We start from the raw sequence: 15,495 nt of genomic DNA on the forward strand, positions 1-15,495 counted from the left end.
GGTGAAGCGTGAAGTTGAACAAGACGCCAGTCGCATCTGCACTGTTGGTAAAGGTGCGCCATATAAAACGCTCACAATCGGTTTTACAAGCACGTGCGACGCTCTTTTTCCGTTTGTTTACAAAACAAAGAGGTGTCGGAAGTGAGTTTTTACATTGTGCATCTAGTTGGATTATATGACGGCTTTTTGGCAAACAAAAGAAGCCTGAGTGAGTATGGGAAAAAAATTATTCAACTGTTCTTTGCGCATTTTGTTAACATCAAGAAGTTTACTGGCGTTCGCTAAAAAACAGTTAGATGTTAATTTATTTTCATTTTTATGTTCTTTTCGTAGGTAACTAATTTTAAATTTGTTTATAAGCGCCTGAAAGCTACGATGCAAAAGCACTATCCACTGTTGATTGTTTTTGGTTTTCATTTGTGCAGTTAAAAAAAATATTCCATCGGGATTTTTAAGGTTTTTATACTCAACTGGCATTTAATAGGAACAAGGGAATGGCTGCACGTAGGCACAATGGGATAAAATAATAAATCACCCTGGATTATTAGGAATTAATAAACTAATAGAGACTCATCCATTCAAATCTCGTATAATCAGCGTATAAATTGATTAATTGGCCTCTAGAGTAATTTATCCAAATTAAATGATTTATTAAAGTGTGCACCCGAATTCGCAAATTGCCAAAACTTTCAACAACTGCGCAAATTGGCCAAGCCATTTGTCACTAATGAGCGCACTTTAAATAAAATTTCCATTATTCTTCCAAAGTCCGCTAGTCTTAATAGATTTAATTACTTCGTTCCTAGTTGATTTAGCAGCTGGCGATCCACAAATGCCGAAATACAATTACCCTAAAGTGTACTGTTTTGTGTAAGTCGCAATCAAATCAATTAGCATTTTAAATTCTAGAAACATGGATAGTACGCAGAGCTTCGCTAAAAACTAGCTCATTGAATTAATTAGCAATTAACTATACAATGACAATCGTAATGAGTTTAAAATAAAGTGCAGAGGCGCAATGTTTGCGAATATTTTGCCTTTTCACTTTTTAGGCGCTGTTAAGAGCAACCGTTAATGAAGCTGTTGCTAGCGACACTTTCCATTCCCTGATTTTAATTTGTCTAGTTGAACATCTTCCATTTGAATAACTCCAGAGGAAGTACCTACTATAACAGTCTCGAGCGTCGTGCAATATGTTAAGTGCCATACACTATGTCAATTAGAGGTGTAAATGAAATATTCAAATAGGCCGTAGTTGGATACTTGGTATTCATTATGGTTACAATCGAAGTGTTTGAGCTTTAAGATGCAAATAGCGTGCTTTTATTACTTGTGATTGCGGCCGATAATCGTTCAAACGCTAAGTGAGCCAAACGCGATAAAATCTGCCACAGATTTTCATTCAATTGTACTTGGAATTTGTCGATTGGTCCATATCTCAGTCACGATTTTAATTATCTGGATCGAATCCACCTGAACAGTATCAAAAACTTATAATTTTCGTTAAATCTGTGAAATGCTCCACGGATCTTTTTGTGAAATAAACTACAGAAAATCATTTAGGTTTCTTTGACAAAAAGTTGCATATTCTAGTTAGTTTGGCTGCTGCTAATAAGCCATTAACAACGTAATTTTGGTTGTTAACTTGAACTTAATGTGCCGTATATATGAAAAGTTGAACTGCCGAAATATAACCAGTACTGCAAACATGAAAAAGCTCGGTAAAAACCAGGCCTAAAACCAGAACCCATATGTATACCTTCATGGGAACTTTAAACCATGGTACGAGTCATTGTTAGTGTCACATTCGGATGAGCAGCAACAGGAAATCAATTTAAATTTCATCTACACAAGGTTGTTAAATAAGCACACTCTACTCTGCTTTGCGTGGTTTTTCTATGTGGTTTTTAGTCAAACTGCCTGAAAACTAGGCATTTTTCTTCAAGTACTGTTGTTTGAAATTTCCATTTTCAATGGAGGAGATTAATTGGAATTGTCTTGGCATCTGGCTGCGATCATTTATTGAGAATGTTAAATGAATAATTCCCGTTTTATCTTTGGTGGGCAACATAAACAAAACTGAGTAAACAGGAAAAATACACGAAACGGTCTCACGAAAAACGCACTTGAATGTTTTCGGCCTATAAACTGCTTATATAAAACCAAATATTTAGGCTTCCGTGTGTATATAAGGAGGCGGGGATGTTGAATTATTGAAGGATATTGCACATGTAAGATGTTAATGAACAGGAAGCGGTAGCAAACTTTGTTCATTTGAAGCTGGAAGCTTCAGCTTGATGATCTTCCCTAAGACTAGTTAGTTCTTCCGCGGATTTGCTATCGAATTTATTCGAGACAGGCATGTTTTTGCTTTGTTTTTGTTTTAATGGTCGTCGGGTTAAGCAAACGTAGTCCATACTTACTTCCTATGTTATTCATAGAGTCATTGCTGTAGACATAAAAATAAACAAGATGCAAATCTGAACAAATGGCATAGAAGAAGAAATGGAAAGATGGAAAACATTAACTAAGCGTTGAAGAAAAACAACACAAAATGCACAACGCGAAAGTAGGAATACTAGGAAACTCCAACAAGGCAGGAATAAGACCATTTGGACGAAGAATAAGAAATAGCAGAAGAAAAATGGTGATAAATAATGTTAGCTAAAGAAATCTGTATCTAATGAACACGAATTATAAAAAACCACAACGACCGAGATCGGCCTGGTAAAGTCCAATTTCCATACAAAAAGAAAGAAGGAAGCTGATAAGACCTGAAAATAAAAGAATAGAGGGTGAAAATAAACCAGCAAACCACAAACTAGGTCAGGAAACTCAGCAATTAATTAAAGAACGAACAAGAAGAGTGGAAGATCGAGCAAATAACCAAGAGTCTATTTTCTAAACCAAACATTATCAAAGTAGTTGATGCAAGATAGAGAAAAGCTTCAATCACCTTCACAATTCGCTTCATCAGACAAAAAATAGCGAGAAAAAAAAACTATTTTATTTGTGGAGTCTACAACTAATAACCAGCCTATTAATATTCATCGAAAGTAGTTCTGACATGTTGCATCTTCGGGTATTACGTTTCTCGATTTGCATTTTGAATGCGCTCGCGGCCAATTGTTGAAGGGAAAGATGCTGCAATGATTTATCCTCCACTATCACTGAAACACGTCGAGCGAATTCATTTAACTAACGATGCATCAACGGCATCCTTTCAACTCAAATCGGTCTGATTTCTCAGTAATGCTTGTTTAAATCAGTTCGATTAATTTGACGCTTGCTAATTGTACGGGTGGTCTTAAGGGACGTTTTTTGAATTGCGGGCAAGAAATTGATAAGTGGAATTGCTACAAGTTCAGAATGCTCGTCCTGAACTTTGGACTTGATCAATTCCTGTGAAATAATAGGAAAATGCACATTTTTGTTAGCTCCTTTTTAAAAAAAGTGCTTCATTTTCACAATTCTTCTGTGCCATTTCTGATGAGCTCAAAAAAGTCTTGTTTTCTGCACAACAGGTTTTCAATTTTTCCAATTTCTCGTTCAAAAATGCTTCGCAAAGTTGCAAAATGGCACACTTACAATGCGTCTTTGTGCCCTACCGTTTCATACAGTGAAATGTCCATAAAGTAGGCGTAACGATTTTGCAATGCCCGCTAATTTGTTTATAAATACGTTTAACAATAACATTTACCGAGTGAAGTTGTCGGCGACACATTAATCAACATACAGTGGGCTGTTGGTTTTTTACGAATTGGCAGTGGCGTTATTAAGTATTCATTTAAATAACTATGACAAATTGTGTTTGGTTTGATTCTTTTGTTCTTGATAAATATCTGCATCATAATTAAGTAGAGTCCAAAAAAACTTAAATATTGATAAAATGGTCTCCGTACTGCCACTTTAGGATGTTGACTATCAGGGCAATTAATTCTATGACTAATGATCGATGAATTTTGGAATTTTGCGTAGCAATCACTAGAAAAATTGTTTAGTAATTGATGAATTTCTAAAAATCCTGTAGGGATAACTACTATTTAGTCCAATTGGTTACTTATTTTCTGAATGCTATTGTGGAAGCGTCTACGTGGAACGTCTACATTGAACAAGATACAAGGCGAAAGACGATAAAGAAATAAACAGTTTCAATCAATTGCCATGAAAATCTAACCCTTCTGAGCAACTGGTCTCTGAGCTATTTCTAGTTTTGGATCTAAAAACTCATCTTAGACAAGTTTTTCTAGTTTAGCAACTATTTAATGTAGCAAAGGGTTTTAGCTTGGACAAGATTCTCATTGGGTGCACTTTTTTGCAACTCCATGTGAAAATCCTGCTTCTTCCTCACTAGCCTAGAGCTGACCAATAGCTGTTGAGCCGTCTGCAAAGGCAGTCACGATTCTCATAAATAAAAGAATCTGAACTCTGACCGTAGAATAATGAAATGTTCCCAGTGTTGTCTAATTCATGTTGGAGCCTCACTGTTTTTAATCAACATTTGCGGCTAATTACCCTCCACTTGGATCTGATTGGCGAAAGGAAGATATTTTTAGGAACTTAAAGCCTTCACGAAATATGTCCTTATCTATGACCAAATAACATCAAATTGGGTTGAAAGATAAGTTGCTGGATTTTGTCAAAATTACAACTAACCTAAAGGCTGCTGGAAAAATAACGACTTGGAGTTGGAACTGGACTAATTGGATAGAAAGCCCTTTGAAATAAATCAAAATTGGTACCAGAACCATGGTTCCAGTATGTGGCAACATTGAAAATAGGGGGGCCACTAACCCGGCGCTACGAACTCAAGGTTTTCGTGATCGTGGATCTGCAAATCTTTCGAAAAAAAAAAAACATTGCCACCGGTCGTGTTAAAAAGATAGGGCAACCGTTACTCTAATAGGGATAATTTGATGTTGGCGCAACAGCGAAAATTAATGGTTTCGTGGAAATCTAACAGTGGTTTCGACGCAATAATTGACCAGGAAAAATAAGTTTGCATCTGCAATTTCCAGATCGGACAATTCAGTTTGCTGACTCATTCGGAACAAAAGCAAAGCCGGATTTTTGTATCCTCGATGTTTAGTGAGTCTAATCGATGGATAATTGTCGAATATGTAGCGTAATAATCAAGTTTCTTAACAAATTTTATTATTGATTCACTTACCAAAAACGCCAAACTTTGATAGCTTTTGATAAATTTTTAAGAATGCTCCGCATGTTAATTTTTTAACAGTTTCGATCATTTTTTTATATGATTTTATTGCAAAATTCTGCTGCAAATTGACATCGATTTAACCTTTTACTCAAAGTGAATAGATAAACTATTAGATAATATTTGAATTAAACACACCAAAGAAGAGTTACCTTAGTATCCTGAATTATATTAATTTGTGAAGTTTTCCAAATTTATTTAAGACAAATTTTTTATAATTGCTTATTTATTGCTTTTGATTTCGTGTTATTGACATTAAAAAACTAATTTCACTGTTGCACGCTACTTATTGACTATATAAACTAAATGACTCCATATACTCCAAAATATTACTGAGAGCCAGTGGTCCTTAACTACAAAGAAGTGTATAGATTAATTTAATATTTAATTTTCTGTTTTAGTTCTTTCAATTCCTCAGTCAGTTTCCGAAAAAAGCTTTCAAAATTTTCAATATTTGGTCATCCTCAATTTATTTAATAAGTGATTTATCAAACTATTAGTAAAATTGCAAATAAACGTACTTGAAACTTGTCCATTGACAAAAGCTAACGGAAACATAATATTTCGTTCAAAAATTTGATTACTCAAATGCTTTACTTCTTTTCTTATCTGGGGCAATATTGGATATTTTCAAAAATCATTTGAAATTAACTTAGAAATTGTTTAAAGTTGAAAGTTTGAAGTCTCAAAATTCCTTTTTTTTGTCATACTTAAATCAAATTTGATTCAATGATTTTTTCATTTTCATTAATTTCAAATTAACGCTATTCCATTCCTCTGACATAATATTACAAAACATCTACTTCAGGACTGAATTTTCTAATTGGTATTTTAAAGTTAAAATTCTTTAAACTTAGATTGCTTATTTAAGAAAAACTAATTCAGGAACTAAACCAAAATTTCAATTTTTGATTACCAGAACTTTATCAAAACTTTTACGCCTTTAAACAGTGTCTGTTACATTTAGGAAAACGCCCTTTAAGATAAATCTTTGTTTTATTACTGCTGTAATTGGCGTGTAGTCACTTCGAGTTCCCATATTTTCATCTTAACATGCGTGGGCCTCAGCAAAGCCATTTCTATAACCTTTTCGCTGTTGTTCATAAATAATCCTTATTGGTAATCTACGGTATTGAAAATTGTGCAGACAAATTGCTAAAGGGTGATAAATTTTCGAGCCTATGGCGACTCTTTATGGAAATTATTGGTACTTATCTAAAGCTATTGGATGGATTTGTAATTTAGTAACCGCATTTTGGTGCTGGATTCTATTGGTTTCTCTAAGGTTAATTTCAAATCTCCTACGAACGTTCAGTCGATGTGCTCTCAAAAATAAAGCTTCTTGTAAACCTTTGCAACTTCGATGAAAAATGAAAAATGGAGGTCAGATGCGTGAAAACAAAATACATTAAAATACAATAAAGTACTTTTATTTATATATAAATAATCTTTATTTCCTACAGAAAAAGGCTATAGAAAAGTACTTTTATTAGCATAGAAAATCCGGCAAATAATAAAATGCGCAAGGAAGCTAAATATGGTCGAAAAAACAAAAAAATATTACCGGAAAAACGCACTTGATTCCTCGTTCCACCTGGTTAAATTCTGAGTCATTATTACGTTTGCAATTTAATGAGTGAATTAGCTGTGGTCAATTAATTCCGGTTTGACTCGTGGATTTGTCGTCGTTTTTATAAATTGGAAATGGTGGCGCAGAACTGCGAAAAATTGCGGCACACAATTGCTCTGACCTTCTATTCCACTTATTGTTACTGCCGAACATTGAAAGCATCTTCGAATGCGATTTTTTTTTCGGGAAATTATGCAGTTTTCCTGTTCCTGTCCGCACAATTCTGATAGAATGTAAAGCCTAGTCGGGCATGAAATGATCATTTTTCGCATGCGAAACGGTCTGCTTAGTGATCTGCTAATTTCCTGCACCATTAGCTCCATCCGCGTAATAATTCTCAGATTGAAAGACCTAAAGATTTATGGTCATATCATAGCTGCTTATACTAGGCCTAGCGGCATTATTTTTTGCTAAAATTCTATAAAATGTCTCTTCTTTATATGGTTAGCTGGATGATTCACCTACTGAATTCCAGCCGCGAATATGGAAGCTGAAAATCCAATGTACCCTGACGCCTAAACAAATCACTTATTTACAACAATACCAATTTGTAACAGCATATTTCTTAACGAACTATTGTTCCTTAACAGTTACAATTATTCATTTGTCATCATGCTTAACCAACTGTTAAATGGCTTTTCGGTTTCATATGAGCAACTTTCTTTTGCAATAGATCCCATGCCAAGAAGGAAAAACGTTGATAACTAGAACCATCCTAGTGGCGTTTTTCTAGCTGTTGAGACACGATCCAATAGCCTCTTCCTTCATTAAAACACGATTACTGACTTACATGCCTAGTTTCTTTCGTTCATGTAAATGAAATAAAGAAAACACGTTTAATGACCAGTTGTAATGACTAATGACATGAGAAATATTGCCTAGGAAATCAGCAAGATGATATATAAATAATGTATGGTTTTGAACATGGTTTTTTTGATGTTGTATGAAATATTCTTGAATTATGCCAAGTTACCGCAAAAAATCGGTGGCTTGTTTATGGCATGGTTCGACATTCAATTTGCATTTTTTCAGCTTGATTTTTACGAGCAACCTCATTTTTGGATATTTAGAATTTTGGTAATAGGAAATATGGTTTGCTTGTTTTTCATTCACATTTTAGTGCTCTACGTTTGGTTGCAAATTGACTTTAAATGATGAAGAAATCACACGGTTTGGTACAAATGTGTGCGCTGTTACTATCATCATAAAATTCTAACAAACTACCTAGTCAAGATAATGGACGTTTTTTTTTGTTTGGAAGATTTATGGTGTTTTTACCTATTTTCATCATATTTGCCAATGTGACTTGGAGTCTTTTGAATGTTTTTGAATAATTCTAAGAGCTTTTAAAAGCTACTTAAAACGTCCATGTCTTTCATATAAATGGCGGGAAAATCGAAAATGTTATAATTTTATTTAGTAGGTCTTAATAGGTTCTAAGATACTTTGAAAGCATGCTCAATTTTGCCAATTTTCAAAATGATATAGAAATTTTTCAACAAAGATTTGAGAAAGTCCTGAAGCAAGCCTTTATATTTTTCTTTGATTTTAATTATGTTCAATTTCATAAATTATCTCATGTTAGAAGTCTTATCAAATCGGTATAATTGCATCATCATTTTGTCTTGTCTTGTACTTTTGACTTGCTTATCACAGCCTTATATTAATGAAGCTACGACTCGAAATGAAGCAGTTATGATAGAAAAATAGCATATACTTTTAAATATAATAACACACAATAGTAGTTTTGACAAAGATTTATTAAATATGTTCATTTATATATTATTATTTTTTATTCTGTTATTTTAAAGTCACGCAACTTTGCAAAGGCTCTTTAAACGAGCAAATGTAATCCTAATCGACGAAAAATTTGCAAATTTGTGACATATTCCGTATTTTTTTGGCGATTTTTAACGCGAAACACTGAATACTGTTTACTGTCAAGATGGTGCAACCATTTTTTTCAAAAATCCGCCAAAGTGTATGGAACTATTGGCGGGGTTTGGGACAAATTTTGCAATAATTTTTCAAAAATTTATCATAAAAAATGGAAGCTTTGTGAAAGTTTAAGGTAACGCCTCCTTGAGAGAGCCAAAGAATTGGGAAAAACGTATGGCAAATTATAAATTTTCCACATTTTGCATTGATTTTTAGCGAATTTTGAAATTGACACTGAATGTTCTTGACTGCCAAGATTGTACCAGTTTTTTTTTTAATTCGTCAGTTAATAGTGAATGTATCCACCAAGTTGCTGTTTACGGGTGGAAATAGAGAAAACATGTTTCTAAAATCGCTTTAAATTTCCAATTTAGCATTCGTTCCATACATTTTTGGCCAATTTTTAAGCGCGAAAGCAAATTTTACTGGCCACAGAAAATGTACTACAAATTTTCAAAATTGGTCATTATAAATACAAGCGGGGAGCACGTTTCCATTCACGTCTTTTATCAAATCAAATCAAAATATGCTTTATTGCCACCGAAAAATTCACAAATTTTAAGGACAAAGCGAGTAAAAGAAACAAAACAAAATACTAAAACATAAAGTTCGTACAGTCAACAATGGTAAAAAATTAAAAAAATATAATAAAACAGTACAAAATATATCACGTACGATCGTTATGGACAGAAGATACAAACACAGAGGTCATCAGAGTAAGTTAACCACCTATCGTTACAAGCTGTGCAGAATAACGAATGGATTTAATTTTAATACTGGAAATGTTACTCTGAAAATATGGCAAACAGTAAATTTCCTGACCCCTTTTCGTAGAGGTAACATTGGCCTAAACGTGCAATAATTTGCTCTTTTGCGACATTCTTCATCAGTTGTTAACGAATTCTTAAAAGCAAGCGCGTAAGTTACTCAGAGAAAAATATAACATTTTCTACAAAAAATTAAAATCTGACAAAACTGCATAATTTAATAGAAAACGTACCTTTTGGAAGCTTATAATTAACTAGCGTGAATCATTAACCATCGAATCCAATGACGTCCAACATAAATTTAAATTAATTTCTAATTCCTTCCGACATCGTTCAGATTCAGAGGTTCAGAATTTTTCAAATTCTTTTCAACCGCATGCATTCTACGCAAAGGAATACTTCCTTTGAAGAACCTGTTAAAAGTGGCACGAGCTTCGGCTTCGATCTTGATTAATAACTAAATATTCGTAATTTTAAAATTGCTTTGGAAAATTAGCCGATTCACGTTCTTGAGAATTTGACAATTACAACGAAAATTTTTAGTGTATTGACTAGAAAATGGGGAGTTTTTTCGAGCCTAAAAAACTGACCTGGTCTGAATCTGAAGATACTTGAATTTTAATGCTGCAGTTTTCTGGATTCTAAAATCACATTGTGACGCCCATTTGGAAGCTCTTCAGATGGTTTAAGAAATTGTGAAAGAAAGAAAGTGTTTCGCTAACTCTCAAGAGACAGTGTAAATCTAGAATGTTTGTCCATTTTTGCAGTTACAACAAAGCTTTCGAACCAGTAAAGTGAACTAGCAGATTTTAGGATTTATCCAGAGAATCCGCCTAATTAATCCGAAAAAAATGCCAGCACTGCTAGCAGAAGACAATCAATTAATGCTAGCCGTTAAACCAAACACCCAATTAATTACCATTGACATACTAAATTCTTGAGCCAATCCAAGGCGTTAAATTAGTCCATTCTACCACAATGAAAAACATTAGTTAGATCGCGGTTGATCGTTTGCAATAAGTGCCACAACAATAAGCTTCAGCCTTGCTAAACTGAACCATATAAATTCCAATCTTGAAGTTTGCGTCAGAAGATTTATGGAAATCATCAAGAATTTCAGCTGCCATGGATGTTGAATTGCGTCAACAGAAGCATTCTTGCAAAATATTGTCAGGACATATCAAAAGTGGATCTGGCTTAACGGTACGTGAGGTTCTCTGACCTTCCCAATAAACAACAAAAGGAATTTTAATGCAGTGATCTTTAAAAATGTTTCAGGTACAGTTATATAAGAAGTTGTTTGTTCGCTTCATGTTGTTAGAAAATACGGACAATTAATTAGTTTTCGACTTGGAAACTTTAGCTTTTAAGCGGATTGCTTGTTGCTCTTAAGTGTTTCTCATTTGCATATTAATGCCCAAACATATGTAAGAAAAATAGATTTAGAATCAAATGGGGGCTTACAGATGCAAAAAGCTAAAGCTCGAGCTTAATGGCTACTTTTTGTAGGTTTTTTAGCAAACGTGCACTATTATAACCATTTAAGTAATGTGCCATAATGGGCATTACACCCGATCAACCACAACCGGGTTACCATTATTCAGTTTTTAGCGTTTTATAGGATTTCTTTAGAAGTGTCCTTACGGTTCATTTCCGTTTGTTTGCAACACGCAGTAGCGGTGATTTTCTTTGATATGCCAAGTCAAGTTTCAAAGTCGTGCTCATGAGACCGAAGATAAAAACATCCTAAGCAAGATGAGTTACTCCACGTGTTATCTTAACAGCCACCAGCATATTAATTACCATAAAGATAAGAAAGGAAATTGGCATAAAACTTTTTGCTCAATGCAGACCATGGGTGGCCACTAGAACCAAATAGATCACACAATATAGCTGTTTTGTATGCATCAGGAAATTAATCAAGCACACTCCCATCCGAAGAATTTCATAGTCTATGACTTGACAATATTTTTAAACAAATCTATTATTACTCTAATATCAATCTACTGTTACATATAATCAAGCGAGCTGGAGGCAAAAAATGTATCTGCTGACCTCTTGGAGTTAGTGTTGAACACAAACGCCGTGAATGTTCATCAATCTAACAATGCGTGTCCAGCCGAGATATTGGGCGTTCCTAAAAAAAATCCCTCCTGAGCTTAATAGGTATTTTAGGTTTCGCCTGAGGAAAATATTCGGCTGCAGAAGAAGAGGACTGAAATTGTTTCTGACCATGAAAACAAAAGTGGTCGCTACAGGTCTAAAACCGATCGGCCATTTAAAAGCGAACACGGCATGCATAAGTAATAACCAAGGCGGACTTTAAGGTTGACCTGTCTTGATAATGCTTTTTGAAGTTGCATTTTAAATAAAACAAAGCTGGAAAATTCTTTGTCTTTATTATAAATGGTCATTACAGCCTTTACAGTCACCACCCGGATTCGAGCCCCAGGCATTTTATGCGGAAACTAGCGGATATTCATTCCGAACGTACCGAATAGAGATAAAAATCATGGACTCAATGTATGAGAATGTTTTACATCGAACAGGAAAAGGCGAATATTTCCTTTTATGTCTGTGAGATGCATTTGAACACAAAGGTACATTACAAATAATATGTACTTAGGTTTAACTGACTTCGATTTCCGTTTACAGAATTCTGCTGTTAAAACTCAATGGCTATGTAACTCTACCCAGTACCCAGGCACTTCAATTAAACGACTCGTTTTAACGTTTATGTTCCACCGAACAGGCCCTGCAGTTTACTATATGTTACATTGTAAATAACTGAGCCTAGTTGGTGACAAAAGGTTAGAAGAAACTCAGAAGCTGATGAAATGCCCTGGCTTTAGCCCAATCTCACACTATCAACACAATGGTGCCCCAGATAGCTGATACAAAGACAATCCTATATTATATTCGTATTCATTTCGACTTCGTTGCCTTGCATTTCTGTACTTTATCCATCATCCATATCGCGTTTTTCGATCTTTTCAATGTTCATTTATTCACATACATTCATACCCACACACCTACTATACCTGTCCAACTTAGAGTATCGAAGCCATTCCAGTGACGTTACTTTAAATCAATTTTTAAATTTAATATTCAAATTGGTCCAAATACAGCTTTAGGCATGGGGTTTTTGAATGCCGAAGAAACAGAGAAAAAGCAACGAGATGATGATTTGAACTCTGTAGGTTGATTTTTAAAATAAATTAAGTTATGTGATCAATTTATCTTAGAATCTCAGTGAAAAAAGTGATGCCTACAGGTATTCAGCTTCAATAGAGTTTGCAGCTGTTACTGATTTATAATTTGAACTAATCCTCGAAAAACTGCAATTTTTTGCATTCGCGAGCTTTATTTATTGTCGACCATGCAATATGTAGAAATAGAGTTAAGAAGAACGTTCAGGATCGAAGACTTTGCTATTTATGCTCAACACAAAAGAGCGTTAAAGATTAACAAGAAAACGCTCCCAAATAACAGACTTTCAAATTAAATAAAATAAATTAGATTAAAAAGAACTACTTGAAATAGGAAATTGGTACTTGCGTTGAAGATTTAAACGATTTTTCATTCATGTTGATATTTCCACTAAAGCCGTTAAAAAATGTATTAAAATCGCTTGCTTTGTTTGAAAAGCTTTCATAAAATCGCCTGTTCTTTCATCTTTCTGCTGCATTTGTATGCATTTTCAAAAATGTGTACCTGCATTCGTCACGACGTCTTCACCTGTTTTAGTTAAACGTTCTGATAAGGCAAAGTGAAAGTGCACTCAATTATACTTTTAATTTATTTTCGAACATTTTATAACTTATTAACATTGGCATAAGTAGCTGAAAATAAGCGACGAGTTAATTTCAATTTTGCTTAAGCTGTATCTTCGCATAGAATCTAGTGCTACCAGACAATTAAGAGCGCATTTACAAGTCAATGAAAACTATCATGAATGCATATTACATTCCAGTGAATTCAAGGCTGCAAAATTCCGGATTTTAAGTAAAACATCAGGTGCATACAAATATTGCTAGAAACGCGCCAAATCCACCTACGAGAAGCCACTTGAGATGTTTCGGAAAAACAGGTGTGGTTTAGAGTGTTACGGAAACTGAAACGTGCATAAATGTAAGAACTACTGCCACTTGTTAAAGTTACGTCAGTAGAATGTCGCATTTAAAGAGTGTGGTCACTTTGAGTGAAAACTTGCGATTTAATTCCTCTAATTAAATATTTCCTTTCCAAGAGAGCAACTTTTGTTGTAATCTCTTTATTAGCGGATTGTATTGTTAAAAATTTGATAGTTTTAACTTCATTGGTTGGTCGACTGCATCATGCACAAGTTTGAGAATACTTGTAGCACACATAAGCGAAACGTCGTTCGAAACGTTGATAAGAAGGAAATGTTTATTCAAAAATCTAATGACCGAAAACTTATGGTAACAACAGAACATTTTTCCAAATTAGTTACTCACTGTACACGAAAATTTAATCTTATCAGAAATCTAGAGAATTGTCCAAATGTCCATTTATCTGTCTCTGGACATCGGAATATTAGAAAGAAAGGTTTTGGTTTGACTGATGATTGGTTGAAAAGATTTGATCACTCTATGGTTCTTTCTCTTCCTTATAAAATAAATGACACGAAAAGATAGGAAAAACTGCTAGGAAATCGAGGCTTTTGCAGCACTGGCCTTAAATCAGTACAAAAGGTTTGCAAGAAAGGTTGCAAAATATTTTAACAAAAATTACTAAATTTAAATACAGCCTTCAGTTTGGCGCTGTTCTACGATCCAAATAAATTACTGAAATATTTACATGGACTAAAGTCTAAAAATCTCTAAACTAAAATCACTGACTCAATAAGTTTTTTGCATGAAAAGATCGACGATCATAGTCAGAATGGGCATATTTCTATTAAATCTAAAAATTTGTTTGGAAGAATTAGCATTTCATCTAATTATTGAAGACATTTGAACATTTTATGTGAAGCGGTATGTTTGCAATGAAATGTCTTCGGTTTCTACCTAAAATTAAGATAAATTCAATACGTGCTGATCATTTCAAGCATGAACCGGCTGTTCGTTATCAACAGCTGTGCACGTTTTTGTGGAATAGAAACGGATCCAACTGATCCTTTTCTACCCTATTCAACAAATTTATGTCGGTTTTGCAAGAGTCCCGTAGTTTGAAACTATGAAAATTTGCAGGATATGTTTTTTTAACGTGGTTTCATATTTTTTAAGCCGCGCTACCAACAGCGGAAAGGTTTAATAATTTTAACATATTTTTTGCATTGCAGAAGTGCACTTTATAGGTTTCCTCTGCTTTTACAGGACAACACGAAATGTTTGTGAAAAGAAAACTAAACATATAAAAATAAGCAAAGCGAAGTAATTCAAAGACACTAGTCTAGTAGATACTAGTTAAATAAAATTGGGAAAATGGTGTTTACACATTATTACACTATTTGCTAATACATAATCTAGTTTACTTTATATAGCTATTTTAATAATCAAAACATCCGAAAATAAGTTGTTCACCCCCATGTCCGAATCAGTCCTGAAAAACGTTTTCAGATATCCTCGTCCTCAACTCCCACTTTCGGTTGCAAAGGTAGAAAATTAATATTGAAAAAGATACTTGATCGATGACATATAACCGAAATCGCTCGTTATCTCGAATATATCCCAAGAAATTGCTTTTTTATCTCGTCCTGCTCCGGAACCATGTCAACATGAACCATCAATCTTCCGAAAGCATTTTCACGTAAATTTAAGCAAAATTAATGAAAAACACTGTGAACTTGAACATCCAAGTTACGCCCATGAATCAATCGAAATCGAGCTCATACACGATGGAATGTCTTCGGGTTTTCGGACATGCAACGGGGCCTGAACTAATTAATTCCCAGACGAACTTTTATCAAGCCATTCTAA

At 34.2% G+C, this 15,495-nt stretch overlaps 1 protein-coding gene across 2 annotated transcripts in view; it reads left to right on the forward strand.

The window, feature by feature from the left end:
* Positions 1–15,495, forward strand: part of LOC109535241 — a 48,106-nt gene continuing 32,611 nt past the window's right edge. Inside the window, exon 1 of one of the 2 annotated variants that reach the window (XM_048666521.1) lies at positions 1–208. The gene's annotated coding sequence lies outside the window, so the exon portion shown is untranslated. The remainder of the gene's footprint in view (positions 209–15,495) is intronic. The other variant, XM_048666520.1, reaches the window with a different exon arrangement.

Source organism: Dendroctonus ponderosae, unplaced genomic scaffold (genome assembly GCF_020466585.1).
Source record: "Dendroctonus ponderosae isolate FM_Combo_2020 unplaced genomic scaffold, Dpon_F_20191213v2 Dpon_F_20191213_5, whole genome shotgun sequence".
Classification (NCBI taxonomy): Eukaryota; Metazoa; Arthropoda; class Insecta; order Coleoptera; family Curculionidae; genus Dendroctonus; species Dendroctonus ponderosae.